The sequence below is a fragment of the Rattus norvegicus genome, chromosome 4 (genome assembly GCF_021556685.1).
Source record: "Rattus norvegicus strain SHRSP/BbbUtx chromosome 4, alternate assembly SHRSP_T2T, whole genome shotgun sequence".
Taxonomy (NCBI): domain Eukaryota; kingdom Metazoa; phylum Chordata; class Mammalia; order Rodentia; family Muridae; genus Rattus; species Rattus norvegicus.
The window spans coordinates 35,013,262-35,034,433 of NC_141537.1; the positions used below are offsets into that span (position 1 = coordinate 35,013,262).

The window sequence follows — 21,172 nt, forward strand, 5'->3', positions numbered from 1 at the left end:
TATTTATGAATGAGAAATATAACAAGTTTTATATACTCCAACTAAGATTAGTCACGACGAGGCACAATTCTGAATGTGTCTCCTGAAATGATGTCACTAACGCTAGGTCATACTGGAAGAACCACCTGGAAGGCTCTCTTGGGATTCAGTGCATGCATCTCTCAAGTGGTCCGTCTATGCTAAATGGGATTAATTAAACTACGAGAGAGGTCTCCGAAGCACTGTCCATCATAGTGTGCAATCAGATTAAGAAACAACATAAACACCCGATGCTGAGAACGGATTAAACGCGTTTGAGTACACCCGTGCACTGAATACTAGGCACTGAGTACCGTGTGAAATGCTCACCGTCCGTGTTAAGCGGAAAGTGTTACGCCCCACAGAGAAGACCCGCACTTTATCAGAGACTTTAATGTTTTTCTTAGTACTTCTTAAATTTCTGTATCGATGCCGTGTTATTTGGACAATGATGCTCACAGAAAGTGGAAGAAATGTTTGTTTACTGTCTTTCTCTTTTCAACAATGCTGACTCTTCATGGGGGCACATTAAAAAGAAAAGAAAAGGAAAAAAGAAAACCAAACAACTTTCCCTGTCTGCATTTACAGAGCAGTGGTGTTCATGCATTTCTCGGACACAGGTTACCTCTCCCCGTCCACTCCCATGATGCTGTTTGCCCATTTCCTTCTCTAGGAGGCCATCCAAACAACTCAGGAGGTCCTGGGAAGGCCCTGGTACCGGAGAGAGCACGTCTGGGGCTGCTGTACCCTCCTGGTCCATACAATCATATCTTGTCCTCTGCTCAGAAGAGCTGAGCTTCCTCACGCTCTGCTGCTTCCTGCAGGAACCTGGGGGGAGGGAGGGGCTCTTTCCACCACCCTAGAGCATGCCATGGGTTTGCAAGCAAGTCCTCCACAGCAGACGCTCAGCTGATGAACAAGAAATGAACTTAGTTACCATATTAAGCACACGGGGAAGATCCTTTTAGTGCTTCTGGACCAGGGAACTCTTCATATTAAAGTGGAGATCATTATCAAATACGAAAATGTGCTATAAAAGGGGAGAAGTTATAGTTCGAGCAATAAGACCTCTTCCAAGGAACAAAAATTGTTGAGGACAATTCAGTGGAACGGAATTAGCCTAAGGGCTGGTTTCTCTTTTTGACTTTCGTTCTTTTTAGAGGCGAGAGAACTTTCTGAGCATACAATGTAAGAAGCAGAAGGCTAGGCTACAAAGAGGCCTGTAACTTTAATGGCTGATTTCTCAAAGCTCAAAACAGGAGTAATTCTCAGCACACCCCAGTGCTCTCACAGCAGGTAAGGAGGCAGCTGAGCGCCCCACTAGAAGATAGGCCCTCAGCTCACTTATCTGACAGATTACCTCACTTATTACAAAAAGCAAAGAAATGCTGACCATTCATCTCCAGGCCGCCGGTTGGCCGACAAGGCAGAGCAGTGGTGAGACACACTAAAAGTAGGGGTCCTTTTCTCCTAAGGTTCTGTGTGCTGGCCAGGTCACAATCACCTGCTGAATTTGTAAGGGGTAGTGACTTCTGGATTCCACACCAGACAACTAAGACAATTAAGAATTTCTGTGTCTGTGCTTTTTTAAGATTTTCCTATCTGATTATGCATACAGAGGACTGACAAATCTCTTTAATATGTGATCTGGAGGATGCCTGTCAATTCTGAGGGTTTTCTCACCTTCTATAAAAGCTATGATTTCTAATTCCAATCCCCGATATTATTTCGGAGAACAGCTTTTATGTTTTCCTTTTGATCTCACAACCAAGCGTTGCCATTATCAAAGGTATAATTTTTAGACCTAGAATTGTCTCATTATTTTATTTCTTTACAAACACCTGCAAAACTTAACAATGCATCCAATAAGATAGAAACTTAACTCTCAAACTCCAACTCCAAGACAACAGACAAATACCTACTCTTAGGAATAGCGAAGCCAGGTTAGGATACTTGAGATGCAGGAGAGAAAAAAAAAATACAGTTCACGGGGCTGCAGGGACGAGATGCACTAGAACGAATGGAAGGATGTATATACCTAGCCTCCGGTGGACTAAGAAAGAGCTCACAGACCCAACGTGGCACACTACAAAGGTGTCAAAGATGAAACGGGTCTTTTGGAGTCTGGCTGGAAGGAAACGAGACTTGAAGGCACCGAGCGGAGATGCTTATCGTTTGGTACACAGTGTCTGGGCATCTCCAGGGCTTGATCACTGACCGCACAGCACACTCGCTGTCTGCTGCTCTTCCAACTCCCACTCTATTGTCTATTCATAGTACCTTAGCCACGTTCCTCCTCTGTGGAGATCAAAGATGCCTCAAACGGGCCAACAATGAACAGGAACGGCTATTGTACACAAAGGCTTCGTGCCCCTCATCACTCGAGGGCTCTGGATGGGCAAAGATACTGTGTACATGTAGTGTGTGTCAGAAACCGCTTTCCTTATGACTTTCTGGAGTCTCTAGTGGGTTTCAAAGAACATTTGCTGTACTGAACTCACACTGCTGTATTGTGCCCTCAGTGAAGGCAGGCTTCTTTCTGGTTTTCTTGCTTTAGCTCCTGTTACTCATTCCAACTGAGGAGAAAAACACAGACTTGCTAGGGTGGTTTGAATGAGAAATGGGCCACTTAGACTTCTGGCACCTGAAACCTTAGTCCCCAGTTGGTGGCACTATCTGGAGAGATCGTGGGGAGTTGTAGACTTGTAGGAGGAAGTGCATCACTGTGGGTGGGGCTTTGAGAGTTATCCCACTTCTGATTTGTCAGCTTCATGCTTGCTTTTGAAGGCTCGAATTTCTCAGCTTCCTATTCCTGCTGTCTGTCTGTGGCCACCTGGATAGTCCCCTGTCATGGTGGATGGACATGTATCCCTCTGGAACCATAAGCCCACATAAACTCTTTCACGAGGGCTTTTGGGGATGGTGTTTTATCACTGCATCAGAAAACTGACTGATACATGTGTTTCTGCTCCTGAAACTGATTCTCTAAACATTTTATAAAAAAGCTTGTTCAAAGTTGTGCTTAAGAGCTTGGTGTGGGGACAAACTATCAGTAACCTCAGCATGTGAGAGATAGAAGTTGGCAAGAAGATCAAGAGTTCCTTTGCTGTATAGAAAATTTGAGGTTAACCTGGGGTACATTAAAACCTCTTAACTAACTCACTCACTTCCTTGCTCCACCCCGAAAAGGGCAAAGTTCATCCTGGGAATTTTGCAGGAGCAAGAAAGCATTCTTGTTCTCTGAGAACGTAAGGAACTAATAATGGACATCCAGTTAATATCTCATATGGATGACCTGGACCCTCCCTGCCTTGCATGTACTTTGTGTCTTTACATCAGGGTAAACACGAAAAGGTAATTGTACAAGTTAAACTAGTTTATTGAAAGTCACAGATGTCTGACTAAGCTAAGAAACCTGAGTACCTATGTTTCAGCAAGTGCATGTACTTGGAGACGGAGCTTCTAAAGAGTCTTAACATTGTATGTTTATTTGTTTCTATGTTAAGTGAGAAGCAAGATTGTGTCTTGCTATGTAGTCCTGGCTGGCCTGGAACTTGCTTTATAGACTCGTTGGCTTCGATTTGAAGTGATATTCTTGCCTCTGCTACTGCATAACTGTAATTTTGTTGCTATTATGAATCACAATATAAGTATCTGATATTTAGAATATCTGATATGCAACTCCCAACAGGGTCTCAACCCATGAGTCAAGATAGAACTGATGGGTATGGAAGAAAATGGTGGAAAATGAAACCACTGAGCCAAATCATGGAAAGACAGTCTGGGAAGAAGGACTGGACCCTGACCACCATCCTGAAGAGAGACCTGCACAGTGGAAGTGGTGTAGTTAGATCTGAATGAAGAGAGGCCATGTAAACATAGATAGCTCAGAACTGCAGGGGAGCATCTAAGACTTGGAAAGAGGCTTAGATAACAAAGGGCTGTGTTTGGTGCTAATTTGGAAAAAAAAAACGGGGCCCAAGCCAAGGGTAACAATTAGGGTTTTAGCAGATAGGGAAAGAGAGAAAAGGTACAATTAGGACAATTATGTCTGTAAGGAGAAGGGAAGGGAGGAGAGGCATCCAGCACAATGAAAACCAACAGAGTTAGAATGCAGAATAGGAGGAGAGGTGAAAGGAGTTGAGGTTTCCCAGCAGTTTCAGAGCACAGTGAATACTAATGAGAACTATCAGCCCAGAATGTGAAGAATGTCAACTGGGAGATAAGAACTAAGACTCAGTAGAGGCCACACTCCACGGAAGGTCAACCCAGGGGCTCCTATGAGGTTGGAAGGAGAATTAAAAGCAAGAGTGGTGAATGAAAACACTAACTATGGTAATGTCCTGAGAAGTAACTCTGGAACAGGACTTCTAGAAAGAAGTTGGTGAACTAGTCAATGAGGTTTGCAGACATCAGACACGGTCAAACCTGGTGACCTAATGTGAAAGCAAAGTGGCTGCCGAGACACAGGAGGAACTTGAGAAATGATCTCCACTAGGAGTGTATGCGGAAGACAATGCGTATTTAGAGTCCCCAAGAAGAAAGATATAAAGTGCAGAGGTAAAACAGCTGGGGGTATTATTATTATTATTATTATTATTATTATTATTATTATTAAAGCAAGACACAATCATTTCTGAGTACAGGAGGAGAATAAGAGATTAAAAATCTAAAGCCTTTCGTGGAAAGTAAGTTTTAAGCCAGCCTGAGCTACAAGACAGCTAACGTTCTGATATGTAATCACAGCCATGTCCCCGCCCCCTAGAACTGATAGCAAGATTCTGGCACTCTACAAGAACTTAGGATCAGCAAAATAGAGATGATGTTGACGATTAAAGAGGAAATTACTTGTGTGTGCTCTTGCTAAACTCAACACAACCTGGAAGCCACAGCAGACAGCCCAAACACAATTTAGGGCTGTACTGGTACCTGTCAGTGGAGGAGCCAGAGTCATAGACAACACCACATGGGTATTTCACAAAGAGCCTACTGTGTGTACACACGACCCATAGATGGGTGAATTCAGTCATGTGGATTCTTACCCAGCCAGTTACTATACCGAACAAGAATATCTGACAATCTACTTTATTTGACTGAACAGTAGCAAAAAGAAAAATGAAAAAAAAATCTATTCCATTTTTAAACAGCAAGAACTTAGCATTCAAAAAATATTACGTGGCATTCAAAAATATTACATACCTTCAAAGGAGAAAGAAAGAACTGGTCAACATTTTTTTTTTTCAAAATAAGAATCATTAGCAAGAAATAACTATGCAAGATACACAAAACCAAAATGAAAGAAATTATAGGTTTTGTGTTTTGTTGTAACAGGGATAAAAGATTTGAAGACTAGGGAACCAATTATTGTTATTTAGGAAGAGTCAATGTTATAAGTGTATATTTGCCCATAACTCAATTTCGAATGCAGATGATATTTAAAAAAACACCATTTTTAAAAAGTTAGATCAAATATTATTAGTGTCCTTTTTCCTCAAATTAGTTTAACATTCAAAGCAATTTTCCTAAGTGAAATTTTCACCTGGTTTTCCAAAGATGTTAAAAACAGTCACATGGAGAATTTACTGATGCCTATCCATGCATTAGAACATCAGAGGAAGAACTTAAACGTAGCACAAGCCAAATAAACAAGAAGATCCATAATCAGTGGCACAGGATGCACTGGAAAGTCATATTCGGGCAGCACAGGAAGTGAAGGAGGGAGACTCCTTCCGCCTATAGCTATGAGACCCTTTACCCTGCACATAATCTGTGAGCATGATACCGGTTGTTTACTGATCTAGGAGACTGGTTTTGGTGTGTATCAACATTAGTCCCATCAACTATGAGGAAGGAATCTGCCTCAGTGATCTTTCTGGTGTAGCTCCCAGCTTCTATTAACTACTGCTCCCTAGGATTCCCATCTAGAGCAGGGGTCTAGAGTTGGGCAGGGGTCCTGTATGTTGGAGAAGGGCCAGACACTTGACAGTGTACCGATGCAAGGATCACAAGAAGCTGCACTTAGTTTACGTTTGTCAAGCTGAGGTTGGCTGAGTACGAAGGCTTTCCCAGTCAAAGCAACACCACCTTGAATTTGCTGTTTAGGTCAGGCTGGCCTTGATCTAATAGAACCATCTACTGCAACGAGTGCTGGGATTAAAGGCATGCACCACCACACCTGGCCTTCATGTTTTTAGTTTTTGATTGTGCGAGCTGCTCGAATCCCTTGGCCTTCTTAGCACAAGTGGGTATCTACTGGTCCCCTACTGGGAACACCATTACAATCATCTCCAGCTTCTGACAATACCAACTATACATGCATCAGTCCTGAAGGTTCTTTTCTGGAATGATGTGCTTCCCTAACAAGCAAGGCAAAGGTAGTCTTCTGGTTTTGGTGCTGACAATGGCATTGTGCAGGCTAGGTGGGCCCTTTTCTACTAAGCCACATCCTGAGACCTTGGAAGGATAGCCATTTGCAGACTTACTTCCCAAGAATGAATGGTTCACAGATGTGGCTAGAAACAAGTCGCAGTCATAAGTCTTGAATGACAGGGCCCTCACAAATCCTTTCTCTTCATCCTCCTCTCAAGAGGCCAGAGTCTGTGGAGACCCTGCAGCACAGTGGGCACAGTGCTGAACTCTACCCAGACGTCCTCTGTCCCCTTCCTCTATTTGTGCCATGCAGGCTCTGTTAGTTTTGCCTTTCTGGAGATGAAAAAGGAGAGACAGAAGTCTGTCCATGGCAGAGACAGAAATTGAGCCCAGATGGGCCTAATTTCAAACCAAAGCTCAGAACCTTTATGCTAATGCATTACCAAAGAAACTGAGCATTGAAACTGGCTTTCAGTTTTCTTTCTTCTTTGTGCCTGTTTGTGTCTTTGGTCAATCTGATCATCTGGACCACAGCTTCCATGAATTGTGACGCTTTTGTCAAGCACATAAATAAAAGATCCATACACACCAAAGAGATATGCAGAGGTGTGTTTTTTTTAGATAAATTAAATTGGCTTAACAGATTTATCACAGTTTTTCTTTGTAGATTAGTCAACAAACCACACAGCAGTCAGACAAGTAGGAATTATGATCATTGAAATATCTTTGAGGACTGATTTAGACTCAATCAGAAATGGGTTAATTAGTGGCAATTTCTATTTTATTCAGATGGATTTGCAAAACAATGGTTATTCTAGATTTTACATAAATACAGCATTAGCTCGAGATCTGAACAATGGACACCCCACCTCTATATACACTGCCGTTCACACCTTTATACAACGGCTTTGGCTACTGCTATTCTTGTCTGACTCCCATCATCAACACAAATGCACCTTTACACCCCGCGGCCCGAGAGCAACCAGTGAGGGAAATGTGCTGTGGCAGCTGCAACTGTACCAGCATGGAGCCCGCACACCGAGCCTCTCAAACGAGTGTGGCTCTCTCCACACAAAGCACCATTTCCAAAATGCTCTAATTTTTCACATGATATGATTTCTTGGGGCTCAAAGCAAAATTATAGTTTTTTTCTTCTAATATCCCCTCTCAGTAAAATGGGCTTAGATGGCTACTCTGCAAAGAACCTGAAATATGGCTTCTATCACAGCTTCTTTGGGTCCATGCCTAGGTGTTTTTTTACAAACTTGCTATCTTTGCTCCCTCACAAGTTTGCAACCCCAATTTCTCTTCTCATGTAACAAAACAGACTTGCTTTACTGTTGATGCCTCTGAGTGCACTGGGAGCATTATGGTTGGGGGTTGAGGGTACAGCTATCTCTTTAGTAGAAATAGTACTCCAAGGAATGTTTAGAAAGGCAACATAATCTTGAAGTATTGCACCCTTCCTCTAAACACCCAAAGGACAACGACCCTCAATAAACCTCGCTAAACTGATGATATTCTTTAGGTCTTGTTATATCGCAAACAGGCTCATTATCGGGACTGCAGAAGGTGTCAGCCATCTAAATATATTACATCTTCAGGGGCTTCTGCTCTTCCTATTCGTCCTTAGTTCATTTTCTTCCATTTGTCTGCGTACAACAAGCTTTTCTGCAAAGTGTCTGTACTAAATGAGACAGTATCCCCAAACATTCATTCTTAGAACCTGGGAGATCCTGTCACAAGAAACTAGAAAAGTAAAAAAAAAACAGCCTCTAGTCACCAATCTTGAGAGAACACTAACAGCCTTTCTTAAAAACAATTGCAGCCATTAGGCTGCTGTCCACCGAAACATGGCACTATATTTTAATACAGGATTTCTGCTATGTTTTAAACTAAAGGTATTAAATATATCCATAATTTAATCACCTTCCTTTAATTTGAATTCACATGGTAGATGCTTATAGCTACTTAAAAAATTAAGTGACAAAATGTATATGAAGAATATGTATCTTGATATTTTAATTATGCTCAATTGAATGTACTTAGATTTAAAGTGCTTTTCACAAATGACATGTGCTAAGAATATCTAATTGCACACTGACATTCTAAAATATGTGTTACATGTGTCAAAAATAGATTAATATAAAGTTATTGGGTAACTTTTTTTTTTCACTAAACCCAAATACATTATTTTGATTATTTAGATACAACAAAATCATACGTACAAATAAGCTCGATCCTAGTAAATGCCTACTGACTTGTCACATTAAAATGAACGTATACAATTGTGACAGCACTTGAGATGTGAGGAAGTTAGAAAACAGGCTTCTTAAGAATTCTTAGGTTCAATATATTTTTCCATTTACTCATCCTGACTTGATGTCAATAGAAGCATCAAAATAATTCAAAGGTAGGACAAGTGTTTTTACTCTTTCTTCATAGAGATCATGGATAGAAAACATACTCATCAGATAACAGCAGATGGTTTAAATTAATGTATATTGCTCAGAAACAGTGGGGTTCTGAACACAGACATTCAGCAGCCTTCCAAGAGAGCTGGTAAACGTGACTAGTTGCAAGTGTCCATCCCAGGCCATTCTCTCCATGCTGGATTAGGTCCCTTACGAGAAGTATCTTCGCCCTCCTACAATCAGGAAGTTCTTCTAGGTTGAAAACCAAATCAAACCAAACCCTTCCCTTACCGTTTGACGTTGGGCCATGATATTATACTCACCCTCAAGAACCACACAATCCAGTTTTAAAGAAGGAGGAATCACAATTCTCACTACCCTTTAGGTAAGGTGACCATTTGGTACTAGACTGATTCATAGGCTCTTCAGCAACATGTGTGTTGGACATGACTATAATTGTTACAGCCTGAATCATAGAATCTAAAATTTGTACACACAGTTGCAAACTCCATGTATTTTAGAATGAGACTACATTTTGAGGGAAGTCTTTTTTTTTTTTTTGAAAAAGTAATTCAAATACAAGGAGGCGATAGGATTGGCCTTGCTCCGTGACTAGTACCGTCAGAAGAGACTGAGGCACACACAGCACACTGACTGAGGGAGATCCTCGTGAGGACACAGAGAGGATGTGGTCATTCCAGCATCCTGAACCATGGACAAGATTCATAACTGCTGTTTATGCCACTTGACCTGTGGCACTTTGCTCTGGCAAACCCAGCTTACCGAACACTGAAACTATGGAGCTGGACACACTGAAACACAGCTCGATAATAGGATTTTCCTCCTTTAGTTGGGTATATGAACTTAACAGCTCTGAAAAGAGGCAGAAGCAGATTCTTACCATTTCATTGTTCCTGAGATACCAAACTGGAACATTCTAGTCTTAACATTTTTTTTAACCACACAGCAAAGGTGAAAAGGAGCTATTATGTTTACACATTTTATAAACATCAAATTTCATATTTTCAGTTTCATGGGGTTTTAATAGGCCCTTAGCAGCCGGGCCAAGAAATCAAAGTGGAATCTATTTGACATTAAAAAGCAATTAAGTTACAGACCTGTCAAACATGTTGACATTCAGGGTCTGCCTGTTACACTGTCTACTGTGACTGCTACCTCTGAAATCAGCTCCTGTTTACCAGGCTACCAGTGTCTGAACTATCTTAAGTCTAGGACAACAGTGGTCCAACCATTCCTCAACTTTTCATATCATAATCCCTCCTCTATTTATGAGAAACTCAGAAGATGGCTACAATGGTTCAAGTGTCCTGAATCAAATATTCTAACGGCTGAAGAGAGGGGGGAAACCAGCAACAAGTTATCTGGTGGGCTGAGTATCTGTCATGAGAGCTAGACTTTCTGCTACTAAGAAGATGTTTCCTAGCATCCACAGACAGCTCTGACCTGAACACATTAATGTCTTCATGTTTTCAGGCTGCAATGGCAAATTATCATAGATTGGGCCCCTGTACCACTTAAATGTTTGTCGGTTTGACACAAGCTAGGGTCCTCTGGACAAAGGAAATCTCAGTTGACAAAATGCCCCAGTGCCACTCTTGGGTCCTGGGTTGTGTAAGAAAACAAACTGAAAAACCAGGAAGAGCAAGTCAGAAAGCAACATTCCTCCATGATGTCTGCTTCTGTCCTGCCTGAGGCTTCCTGACTTGAATTCTTGTTCTGACTTCTCTCTTTTTTTCCCCTGACTTACACGTTTTATATTTATTTTTCTTTTCTTGGATTTTTTTTATTTACATTTCAAATATCCCATTTCCTTGTTTCCCCTCAGGAAACCCCCTATCCCATCCTCCCTTCCCCTGCTTCTATGAGGGTGATCCCCCACCCACTCCCTCCTGCCTCCACTCCCTGGTGTTCCCCTACACTGGGTCACTGGGTCACTGGGTCACAGGACCAAAGGCCTCTCCTTCCATTGCTGCCCAACAAGGCCATCCTCTGCTACATATGCGGCTGGAGCCATGTGTTGCTCCATGTGTACTCTTTGGTTGGTGGTTTAGACCCTGGGAGCTCTGGGCGGTCTGGTTGGTTGATATTGTTATTCTTCCTATGGTGATGCAAACCCCTTAAGCTCCTTCAGTCCTTTCTCTAACTCCATTAGGGGCCCCATTCTCAGTACAATGGCTGGCTCCACTCCCTGGTGTTCCCCTACACTGGGTCACTGGGTCACTGGGTCACAGGACCAAAGCATCTACCTCTGTATTTGTCAGATTCTGGCAGAGCCTCTCAGGAGACAGCTATATAGGCTCCTGTCAGCATGCAATTCTTGGTATCTGCAATATTTTCTGGGTTTGGTGACTGCATGTGGGAATGGATCCCCAGGTGGGGTACATGAAGCTCAAGAAGGGCGACCTAACTGTGGATGCTTCACTCCTTTTTAGAAGGGGGAACAAAATACTCATGGGAAGAAGTACAGAGACAAAGTATAGAGCAGAGACTGAAGGAAAGGCCACCCTGACTTCTCTTAATGATGAACAGTAAACTGTAAGCTGGAACAATCCCCCTCCCCCCACCCCCCGTGAAAGCTCGCAGGCAAAGGGCATCAAGTGATTCCTCTGGGTTCCAGGAGCTACATGCCCAAGGTCAGGTGCCAGCACAGCACAGGGCACCTCCCTAGTTCCCAGACACCGTCTTCCTGCTGTGTCCTCACATGCCAATGCAAGGAAGAAGCTGGGTGCTGGTGACCTTCTCAGAATGGTACTTCCCCCTCCTAATGCCATCGTATTGGACCTTAAATTCCACTGAAGGAAGAGATAACCACCGAATCCAGAGCATCCCCAAGTCCTTAGCATCAGCAAGCATTGTTCCCACTTTTGCCTTCAGTTCCAGTGAGAGCCACCTAGAGAATGCTCTCAACAAGGCACGTGGAGGCACGGAGGTATTGGAACTCTGTTCCACACCAAGGCCTTAGTCCCATTCCCATGAAATGGAGATTCCACCTCAGCTTCTAAAATTTTCTCCAAACTTGGGTATTGCTATGGTAAGCGCCTTTTTTTTTTTTTTTTTTTTTTTTGCTGTTCAGCATCTCCTTTTTAAATCCTCTCTTTCATGATTCTTTCGTGGTTTTGGACACGATTTTACAAGTAACTATTCAGTAAAGCTCTTTTCTACTTAAAACATGAGTCATTATAAATAAACTATACCCAACGTCCCCAGTCATCTTCATCTTGTTCTTAGGGCTCTGATGTCATTTTTAGAAATGAAGTCAAGCAAAATAAATAGGAGCTTCTCAAAGGTTGGTCAGACTTCTGCGAGCTCACGGACTATTGCTTTGTGAACTCTCCTTGATAAGGCGATATGTGGTCATGGCTACAGATGCTCCCTGGAGTCCTTCACCTCCTTCTCTTACTCTTTCTGGTGTTAGCATTCCCCACGGACCATCCATCTGTAAATTAATAAGGCATGGCACGTGGAAATACTCTACCCTCTTCACCAACCCTTCCTAGTCAAATTTCTAGTTACCAGATGCAACTTTTCAGGCTATGCAAAACTTTCCTCTGGGATGTTTCAAATGATACAAATAACGAAAATTTTAAATAAAGAAAACAATCATTGAATTCTAATCAAATTATAAAGATATAAGCACCAAAAAAGTAATAAAATTATTTACATAGCATTTTCTTGGTTACCTGACCTGTTACATCAGGGTAGCATCAAAGCAACTCTGCTTAATGACCAAGCTTCACATCATCTGATACTTATAAATTTTTGAAATCTGATACTTATAGATTTTTGAAATAAAACTGCCTTATAGAAAAAAAAACACGTTATGAGGCTACATCTCTACAGGAACTCTTGAGAAAAGAAAGATCATAAAAATAGGACAGCTCTGAGTGACAGCCTGTGTGTTCACTAATGAGGAAATTTTCTCCCTGGTTTGAAATGCCTGGGTTTGACATCTCAAGAGATTTGAAGTTCAATGATAAAGCATCTGGCTTTGGATGTATTTCATGACCCAGGCACCCACACCATCACTCACGGCTGCTTCCTTACAGAATTCAGAACTAAAATCAAAAGAGTGCAGGAAGAGGTTGACCGTGTTCTTAGATGATGCAAAATGCAGTCTTCAGAATTTCTGGGTGGGGTCACAACTCAGAATCATCCATAATCAAATCTACCCACTAAATTTCTTCTCTCAATGAATGAGTCACTGAGTAGGATACATGGCTAAGTAACCTGAGTTAATTACTTGGGTCTAGGGCGGGAGCTGAAGAGGTTGAAAGGTCAACTGGAGAGGCCTAGTGAGAACATGAAATAAATTCTTGAGGGAATAAATACCATGAAGAGGAGAAACTGACAGTAGACTGATAAGAGGTGTGGAGACATGTAAAGTCACTGTGAGAGGGACCAACTGGCCAAGTGGAGAAAATGAAGACAGCACCGAGTTTCCAGAAGTGCCCAAATTTCAAAAACCTTACATGTTATTTCACAATATCCTCAAGGTAAGCCCTTATTGATTATTGCTGCTGAGGTGAGTTCTTGGTCCCCTGTGAACAGTAGCAATCTGGAGTGGAAAAGCAAATCTGAGAATCAACAAAGGACATAAAAACACTGGACCTGCTCGGAAGACTTCTTACATAGAAGGCAATGAGTATATTCCCAAACACCACTTCTCCAATCTGTTAGTGGCTTACGAGTCACAATTGTATTGAAGAGAGATCATTTGTCTCTTTCTGAACCTGGGCTAGCCTCACCTACTTATCTGGCACAAAGAATACAGTGGAAGAACAGTCCAACAACAGAAGTCTGGCAGCTTCTGCTGAAGATCCTTAAGCAAGGCTCCATTTCAGAATCAAGCTATCAAGGTTTGCAAAGTCCAAACTACACAAAGAAGCAAGCAGTAGGCATTCCCTGGGCAACAGCCTTACTTATTGGCACTGGACAGAGAAAAGTGCTGCAGTCATGAGTGTGCACCATCTTGTATCCACTTCAGGCAAGGTTTTACAAGATTGGTCTCCAGTAGCCCTTTGCTAACGATATGGAGATCCTGACTGAGACCCTCCCAGCTGAGCCCAGTCAACACAGAGAACCTAGAGAAATGATGGTAAGACATCATTGTGTACAGCCAGGAAGTCTTCAGTAGATACTCAAGTCAAGCCTAGAACCAGAACCGGCATGCCGTGTAGGCTAAGATGAAATAAAAGCTATATTGAAAAGATCAGGGTTCAGGGTGCAGCTGGGTGGTGGCACACTTAGCTAGTATATGTGAGAAGCTGGTTTTGATATCCAATGTTATGGTTTGAATATGAAATATTTCCAGAAAACTCATGTTTCCAACAGTGGGTTTCTGGGAGGGTTCATACAACGATAAATTTGGGCTAGTTGGGCAGGTTACTGTGGCTATATTTTTGAATGTATAATTTGTGTCTTGCATTTTGCTTACTCTCTACTTCCTGTCTACCAGAAAGTAACCAACATCCTTTGACCAAGCCTTGCTGCCAAGTCTCCGTTTTGTCACAGGTCTAAGGTGGGAGCCAAGTGACAGTCCTGGACTGAAGCCTGTGAGATAGTGGGACAGTGAGCCAATAGCAAACCATCAGTGTGGCATGTTGTCACTGTGACAAAACCTCCCCTTGGCAGCATGGCAGAAAGGATCAGGAATGTCAAAATCTCTCAGGATGGCATAGAGCCTCAGGGGCTGCCATGCATTCCAGACTCCAGTGCATTTCCTTAGCCCCTGAGAAAACTGAGCACGATTACATTTAGTCCTATCCAGAAAGCTAAGGAAAACACTTACTGTCACAAAACCTTAACTACGTATACCAGAAGTTCCAAAGAAAAGACTTTTTTATGTTTTCGTTATTTCTGATCATTCTTAAAAATTAGGTTTGCAAAGTTTTGAAAAGAAGCTTTTTAGTGTGTAAAAGGATGTTCCAACCATGTGCTCACTACTTATCTTGACTCGGGGACCCTGTTATGGAGACAACTTGATAAATTATGGACAGGCAGGCACGTGATCAAAAGAAATGAAAAGATACAGATACCACTCAATCTGTCACTGAGACATTTCATATCCCACAGGATCACTTTTCGATCTGGTACTGAGAACTGAACCCAGACCACGAGTGTGCTAAGTGAGTCTTCTACCACAAGGCTAGATCCTAATGGTCTTTTTACTTTTTAATTTCGAGACAAAGTCTCACCAAGTTATTTATACCGGTCTTGAACTTTCCCTGTAGGTCAGGTAAGTCTTTGCCCAGCAATTACTTCTCCTTCCTCAACCAAGCAGCAACAATTACAGGCCTATATCATCTGGTCTGGCAATCAAAATCACTTTGAAGAACAGTTTTGATTTTGAAACTGTTTCCTTTATCAAATATTTAATAAGAGTCTGAGGGCAAACTGCCATGCGTTACATGGGGTCATTGGAATGCGCGGATGAATAGAAGGCACATCCATTATGTAGCATGAAGAGAGTCATAGAAAATTCAGAGAAATTATGAGAAATACAAACATCATATAGAAAGATCTCTTGAAAATGACAAGAGCGATGGCAGGAGAGAGGAAGGAGAGAGAAAAAGAAACAGGAAGAGAACAAGCATCTACAGTACACTGACATTTTGAGTTTACTCAGCATTGGATATAAGTCAACATTATGAGATTCTGAAGAAAATATTGCAGCCTTGGTTAGAAACCTTTGTTGGTTAGATGACACTCTGTTTCCTAATTCTAATAGGAACCTCTATGGAGCAGCTCTGTAAACATGAACATCTGTGACAGACAATTGCAAGACAGGCAGCATGGGAAAGTCATGATCCCACTTACTGTTCTTCACTGACAAGCAAGGCCCTGAGGGAAAGGGAAAGGCTGAGATCTGCACAGCATAGGGACCTGTAGCACCAGGCCTGAGTGCAGCATTCAAAAGCGAACATTTACACTTGAGGGATACCCTCAGATGTACCACAGAATAGAAAGAAGAAGCCTTACAGTGAAGAGCTACCTAACTCAGGATAATGTAACCTCAGGGAAGGAGGGAAGGAAAGCCATCAGACAGCCACAGAAGGACCCCCAGTTGCACCTTCCCAGTTTGCTATTTTACCATAACCGAGAGGCAGACATAGATTCCTACCTTTGCGTTTCCCACAGTTTTTCAAAATAAACATTAATTTCAACTGAATGTGATGTAAAAATGATGAGTAACAAAGGTTTGCCTTAAAGATAGCACCAGGGGTCCTGGGGCCCAGAGGGATAGCTCAGCAGTTAAAAAACCAGCTACTTTTACCAAGGAACCAGGTTCAATTCCCACATGGTGGTTTACTATTCCCAGGGGACTTGACACTTTCTTCTAGGTGCCTCAGGCACCAGGAACACAACTGGTCCACAGACATACATGCAGATAAATAACAACGAATAAAATAAGACAACAAAAACTTTAAACCATTTCTAGGATATCACTGAAATGGTTAAGGGGTTAAGGCACTAACTAGCTGCCACAATACGTGGCCTCAGTTTGATGACTAGAAGCCACATGGTAGAAAGAGAGAGAACCAGTTCCTGCGCTTTGTCCTTTGTCCTCCACATGCATGTGTACATGGACACACACACACACACACACACACACACACACACATGTGTAAAAATATATGGCCCACATGATTATATATATATACTCATATATATATGAACATACATACATTCACACATACATACATACGTGTGTGTGTGTGTGTCTGTGTGTGTGTGTGTGTGTGTGTGTGTATGTGTAAAATCTCAGCACTCAAAAACTGAGGCAAGGAGATCTTGAGTCCTGGTCCAGTTTGGATTACATAGCAAGACCCTATCTCCAAGAAACAACAGCAAAAGTCAATTAATACACAGCTACACAAGCAGATACAAAAATCACAAACATATGAGAATTACCATCACAGTGAGAGTACAGAAGCTGGGCCCAATGGCACAGGCCTATAGAATTCAAGGTACTCAGGAAGCCAAAGGAGGAGGAGGACAAGTTCAAGGTCTGCCTAGACTACAGCCAGAGTTTCAGGCCAGTCTGGGCAACTTAATGAGACCTTGCTTTTAAATTAAAATTAGGGGGAAAAAGCGGTTGTGAGATACAGTTCAGGTTGCATACCATACCCAAGGCCCTAGGTTCACTCCCTAGAACCACAAAAGAAAAAGAAAGTAGGACTACAAGTGGATAATTGCAAGGGGCCCTGACCATTTGCTAGGGAGACTAACTAGATTACATTTCCTACCTCTCCAATTGTGTTATCGTGTTGTTTGCAGATGTAAACACGGGCACATGCATGTGGAGTACAGGAGTATACATATGCACTTGCAATATGGAGGTCTGACATTGAAGTCCCGCATCTTCCTTGGTCTTGTTGTGCCTTCCTTATCAAGGCTGAGTCTGGTTAATTTCTGTGAGTCTGGCTGGCCAGCTGGCTTTGGAGAATTCCTAGCTCTGCTTCCAATAAGCTGAGATCCCAGGACATCTACCACTCCCAGTTGGCTTTTACAAGGACGATTCAGATGACAGCTCCGGTCTTCACACTGTGTGACCAGTGTTTTACCCACCTCACTACCTCCCCAGCTCTGGCAGTGCTACTTTACCTATCACTTCCAGAACAAGCGATGCCATCTCATCGATGACTTTTCCCATGAATGAATACAAAATCACAACAGCAGATGCTCACACTGATGTATGCACGTGAGCGCGCCGCAACGGGGAACCACAAGTCCAGCCCCTGCCTTTCCAAAAGCTATGACAGAATTTTATCTTTAACTGACACAGAAATATATAAATATATGCTCTGTAAAGTAAGAGGTGTTGATGCAGCTTTTCTGGCGAGTTTGCGATTTTCATTTTCATGCCAGATGTTTTCTTTCTTAAAATCGATCATAGGTCCACATCTGTCTTTTCTTCCCTGGTATTTAATAAGATCAAAGGAGCAGATGCTCTCAGACTACTCACGTTCTTCACCTAGACGCTAATCCTTTGTTCACCTGGATGCACAGAAGAGAGAACGTCTACAGCCCACGCACTCTCAGCATTGTGTGCTTTGGTTATTATTAGTACTTATTTCTTAGTTTGGTAGAGCTACAGCAAGAAAGCACCCATGATATACCCAGAGCTGCCAGGTGAGTTTCTGGAGTTGCTGGCAGGGCTGTGTTCATGTGCCCTTTTCCTCTACCCAATTTACCAACAGTGTGTCCCTATCGGGTTATCAGCCTCGCTGCTTTACAGAAGGAGCCGTGAGCAACAAGGGAAGGGCTGGGAAGAGAAGGTGTGCGCATCATTGTGTGAGGGAGCCTGGCTGTCCAAGTCTCTCTCAGATTTCTTGCATCGGAGAGTCTAATTTAAAAATCAGAAAATCCACTCAGAGAAAAACAAAGATTTCTTTCTGATGTAAAAGTTCATAAACTCCACTCTCAGCATCTAGTTGAGTTACAAATTATGGTGAAAATATCACTACCATTCAAGTGTGGTAAAAGAAAAAAAGGCTCAGAAAACTCAAGTCAAAAATTTAGGCAGGATTCTATACTAAAACTAATCTCCCTAAGAAATTTAAAATTTATTTTTAATTAAAACATGGTTTCCCCTTTGCCCTTTCATGTGAGCCAGCTATAAAAATGCTATTTTATGAAAATAACAAGAAATAGGATATGTTTTATTGAAATGCCGACGACTGTTTCCCTCCAAATGGCCAACCATGGTCATTCTTCTAAGACGGGTAATCAATGAGATTAGCCAAAAACTATGAAGATGTAGGCTACGAGCCAATGATCTTTGCATATTTTCCCTGTTGGCAAGACCATTGTAAACTAGAGACGGCTTTGTTCAAAGAAACGAACAGCTCTGGTTGACGTGAGTGAAGTCAGCCGTGTGTGCTAACACTCTGCAGTAACGCAGAACGGTGGACTCCCAGGGACTTAAAAGTCAACGCCCAGGGATGCTTGGCTGAGCTAAAGCAAGAAACTGTTCATGTGGCATGAGGTCACAGAACTCTTTGTGTTCTAAATCACACAGACCGGCCCATAGAACTCATGACTTTCTAGGGTATACACCATCTCTGAAAGGGAGAAACCTCAAAAAAACCTAGAATGAAAGATATAACACACACACACACACACACACACACACACACACACACACACACAGAGGAATGCAAACATCCATTTTACTCTCTCCTGGGTTCTTTGCTCCCTACGTGACTGCTTAACTGAACTTAAAACTCTTCTTAGGGCCTTGGCTAGTGTGGGGAGGGACGCAAAACCAGAGATGAATTTCAGAGGCCCACCTCTGAGGTAAAGGGTGGCAAACATCATTTCACAGATATTTTAAGTAGCTGCAAAGCCCGAGTGGCTCCAATTTTAAGCCTGTGTTTAGATCAAGCTTGAAAGGGGCTGTTTCTCTTTACAATAGCTAGGCACCACTTGCGATGCCAATCTGTGCTCTCTGTTTGAAATGGGCCACCATACTTGAAAACAAGACCACCTACAGAGGGCACCTCGACAATGCATGCCACAGCCAATCTCCTTGGCACACAAATGCATGCACGGGCATTAAGGGGGGAAAAAATGCATCGCCTGGCTCCATACTGTGAATGTTGACCTGACTAGAGTCACAGAATGAATTTCACATCTTAAATTCTTAGATGGTTCTATTATCACGTGTCTACAAAGTTTAAAACTGTAACCTACAAAATATAAACTAAAACATGTTCCTGTTTCTACCTTTTCCTGACCTGACCGAAGTACTCTGCTATGCCAAGACTCCGCAACAGATTCAGGGACCGGGCTGGACTCAGGCTCGGGAGACAGACATCTCTTCAGTATCACAGGCTCACTGCAGAATTCTCAAGGGCTGCGCTGTTTAAATGTTGGCAAACAAGCTGGCAGGGTGGCTCAGTAGGTAAAGGCGCAGAGGGCTCTACCAGAGGGGCCTAGCTCAGTTTCCAGCAAACACCTCAGGCCTCACAACTGTAACTCCAGCTCCAGAAAGCACAACTGTTTACTTGGACATGCACACTTGCCATACATTCAGACACACACACACACACACACACACACACACACACAGAGACACACACACACAGACACACAGAGAGACACACACACACAGACACACAGACACACACACAGACAGGCACACATAGGGACACATACACACACAGACACACACAGACACACACACACACGCACATACACACAGAGACACACACACACAGACACACACAGACATACACACAGACACAGAGACACATACACACACAGACACACACAGAGACACAGACACACACACAGACACACACAGAGACACATACATACACAGACACACACACACAGACACACACAGACACACACACCCAGACACCCACACACAGACAGACAGACAGACACACACACACACACACACACACACACACAGACACGCACACAGACACACACACCCAGACACACACACACACACTAATTAATTAATAATAATAAATAATAGCAGGCCTTGCTACTTGCTTGAGATGAAGAGTGAGTACTTCAGAGAAAGGACTTCTGAACTCGGATTATTACCGTGCAGCCTAAGCATCGAGGACACAAAGGATCCCCATTTCCATCCTCAAGGCTCCTAGAGTTACAGAACAAGGGACCCTACCTGGCCACTTCTGACAGGTCAGTGATCAAACAGAGAGTCAGGCGGCAGTCAAATTCCATCCTCTCTTGAAGTTACCAGGAACAAGGGCTCCTGGCAACTCCTACATTTAACATGAGGCAGGACCGAGGGCCTTTTCCACACATGCATTTCAGGTACCAACCCAACTTCTACACTCAATGATTTTCAAGGAGAACGAGAAAAAAAAATGTGTGTGGGTCTGCTGCCTGACCATGCCTATTTTTAAAAAAAGGAAAGAAAAATGTGAGCTCGTGTTTTCGTCTATGAAAAGTTACTTGAGGTTAGTGGTTAGGTATTCTGAGATTGTACTGCCTGGATGATCAAAGTCTGTTTACCTAATGAACCTTATCTTTTAATGGCTCTAGCCTTTGTACAAGAGTTAATTTTCCTGAAGTATTTGCATTCACATGGACAAACCAGCCCATGAGACAGAGCCAGACAATGTTCTGCTGAGCTTTAGAACAAGAAGCAGGTTGCTCCCCCACATCCCAAGGCAATCAGTCCACACATTTCTGACAAGGCAGAACACCCTTGGGCAGCCGTTTCTCAGCCTTTCTCCCAAAAGCATTGGTGCATAGAGCTTGCGCACTAGCAAGACAGAGTAAAGCGGAGAGCTGGAGCAGACTTTAGTGCTTGGCCCAGCAGAGGATGACACAGGAAACAAGATACTACGAGGAAAATTCAGAGA

General features: G+C 42.7%; 1 protein-coding gene across 4 annotated transcripts in view; it reads right to left on the bottom strand.

Annotated features, from left to right (window-relative positions):
• The window catches only part of Slc25a13 (solute carrier family 25 member 13), a 182,653-nt gene that overhangs the window by 35,528 nt on the left and 125,953 nt on the right, over positions 1–21,172 (bottom strand). The gene's annotated exons all lie outside the window — the stretch shown is intronic.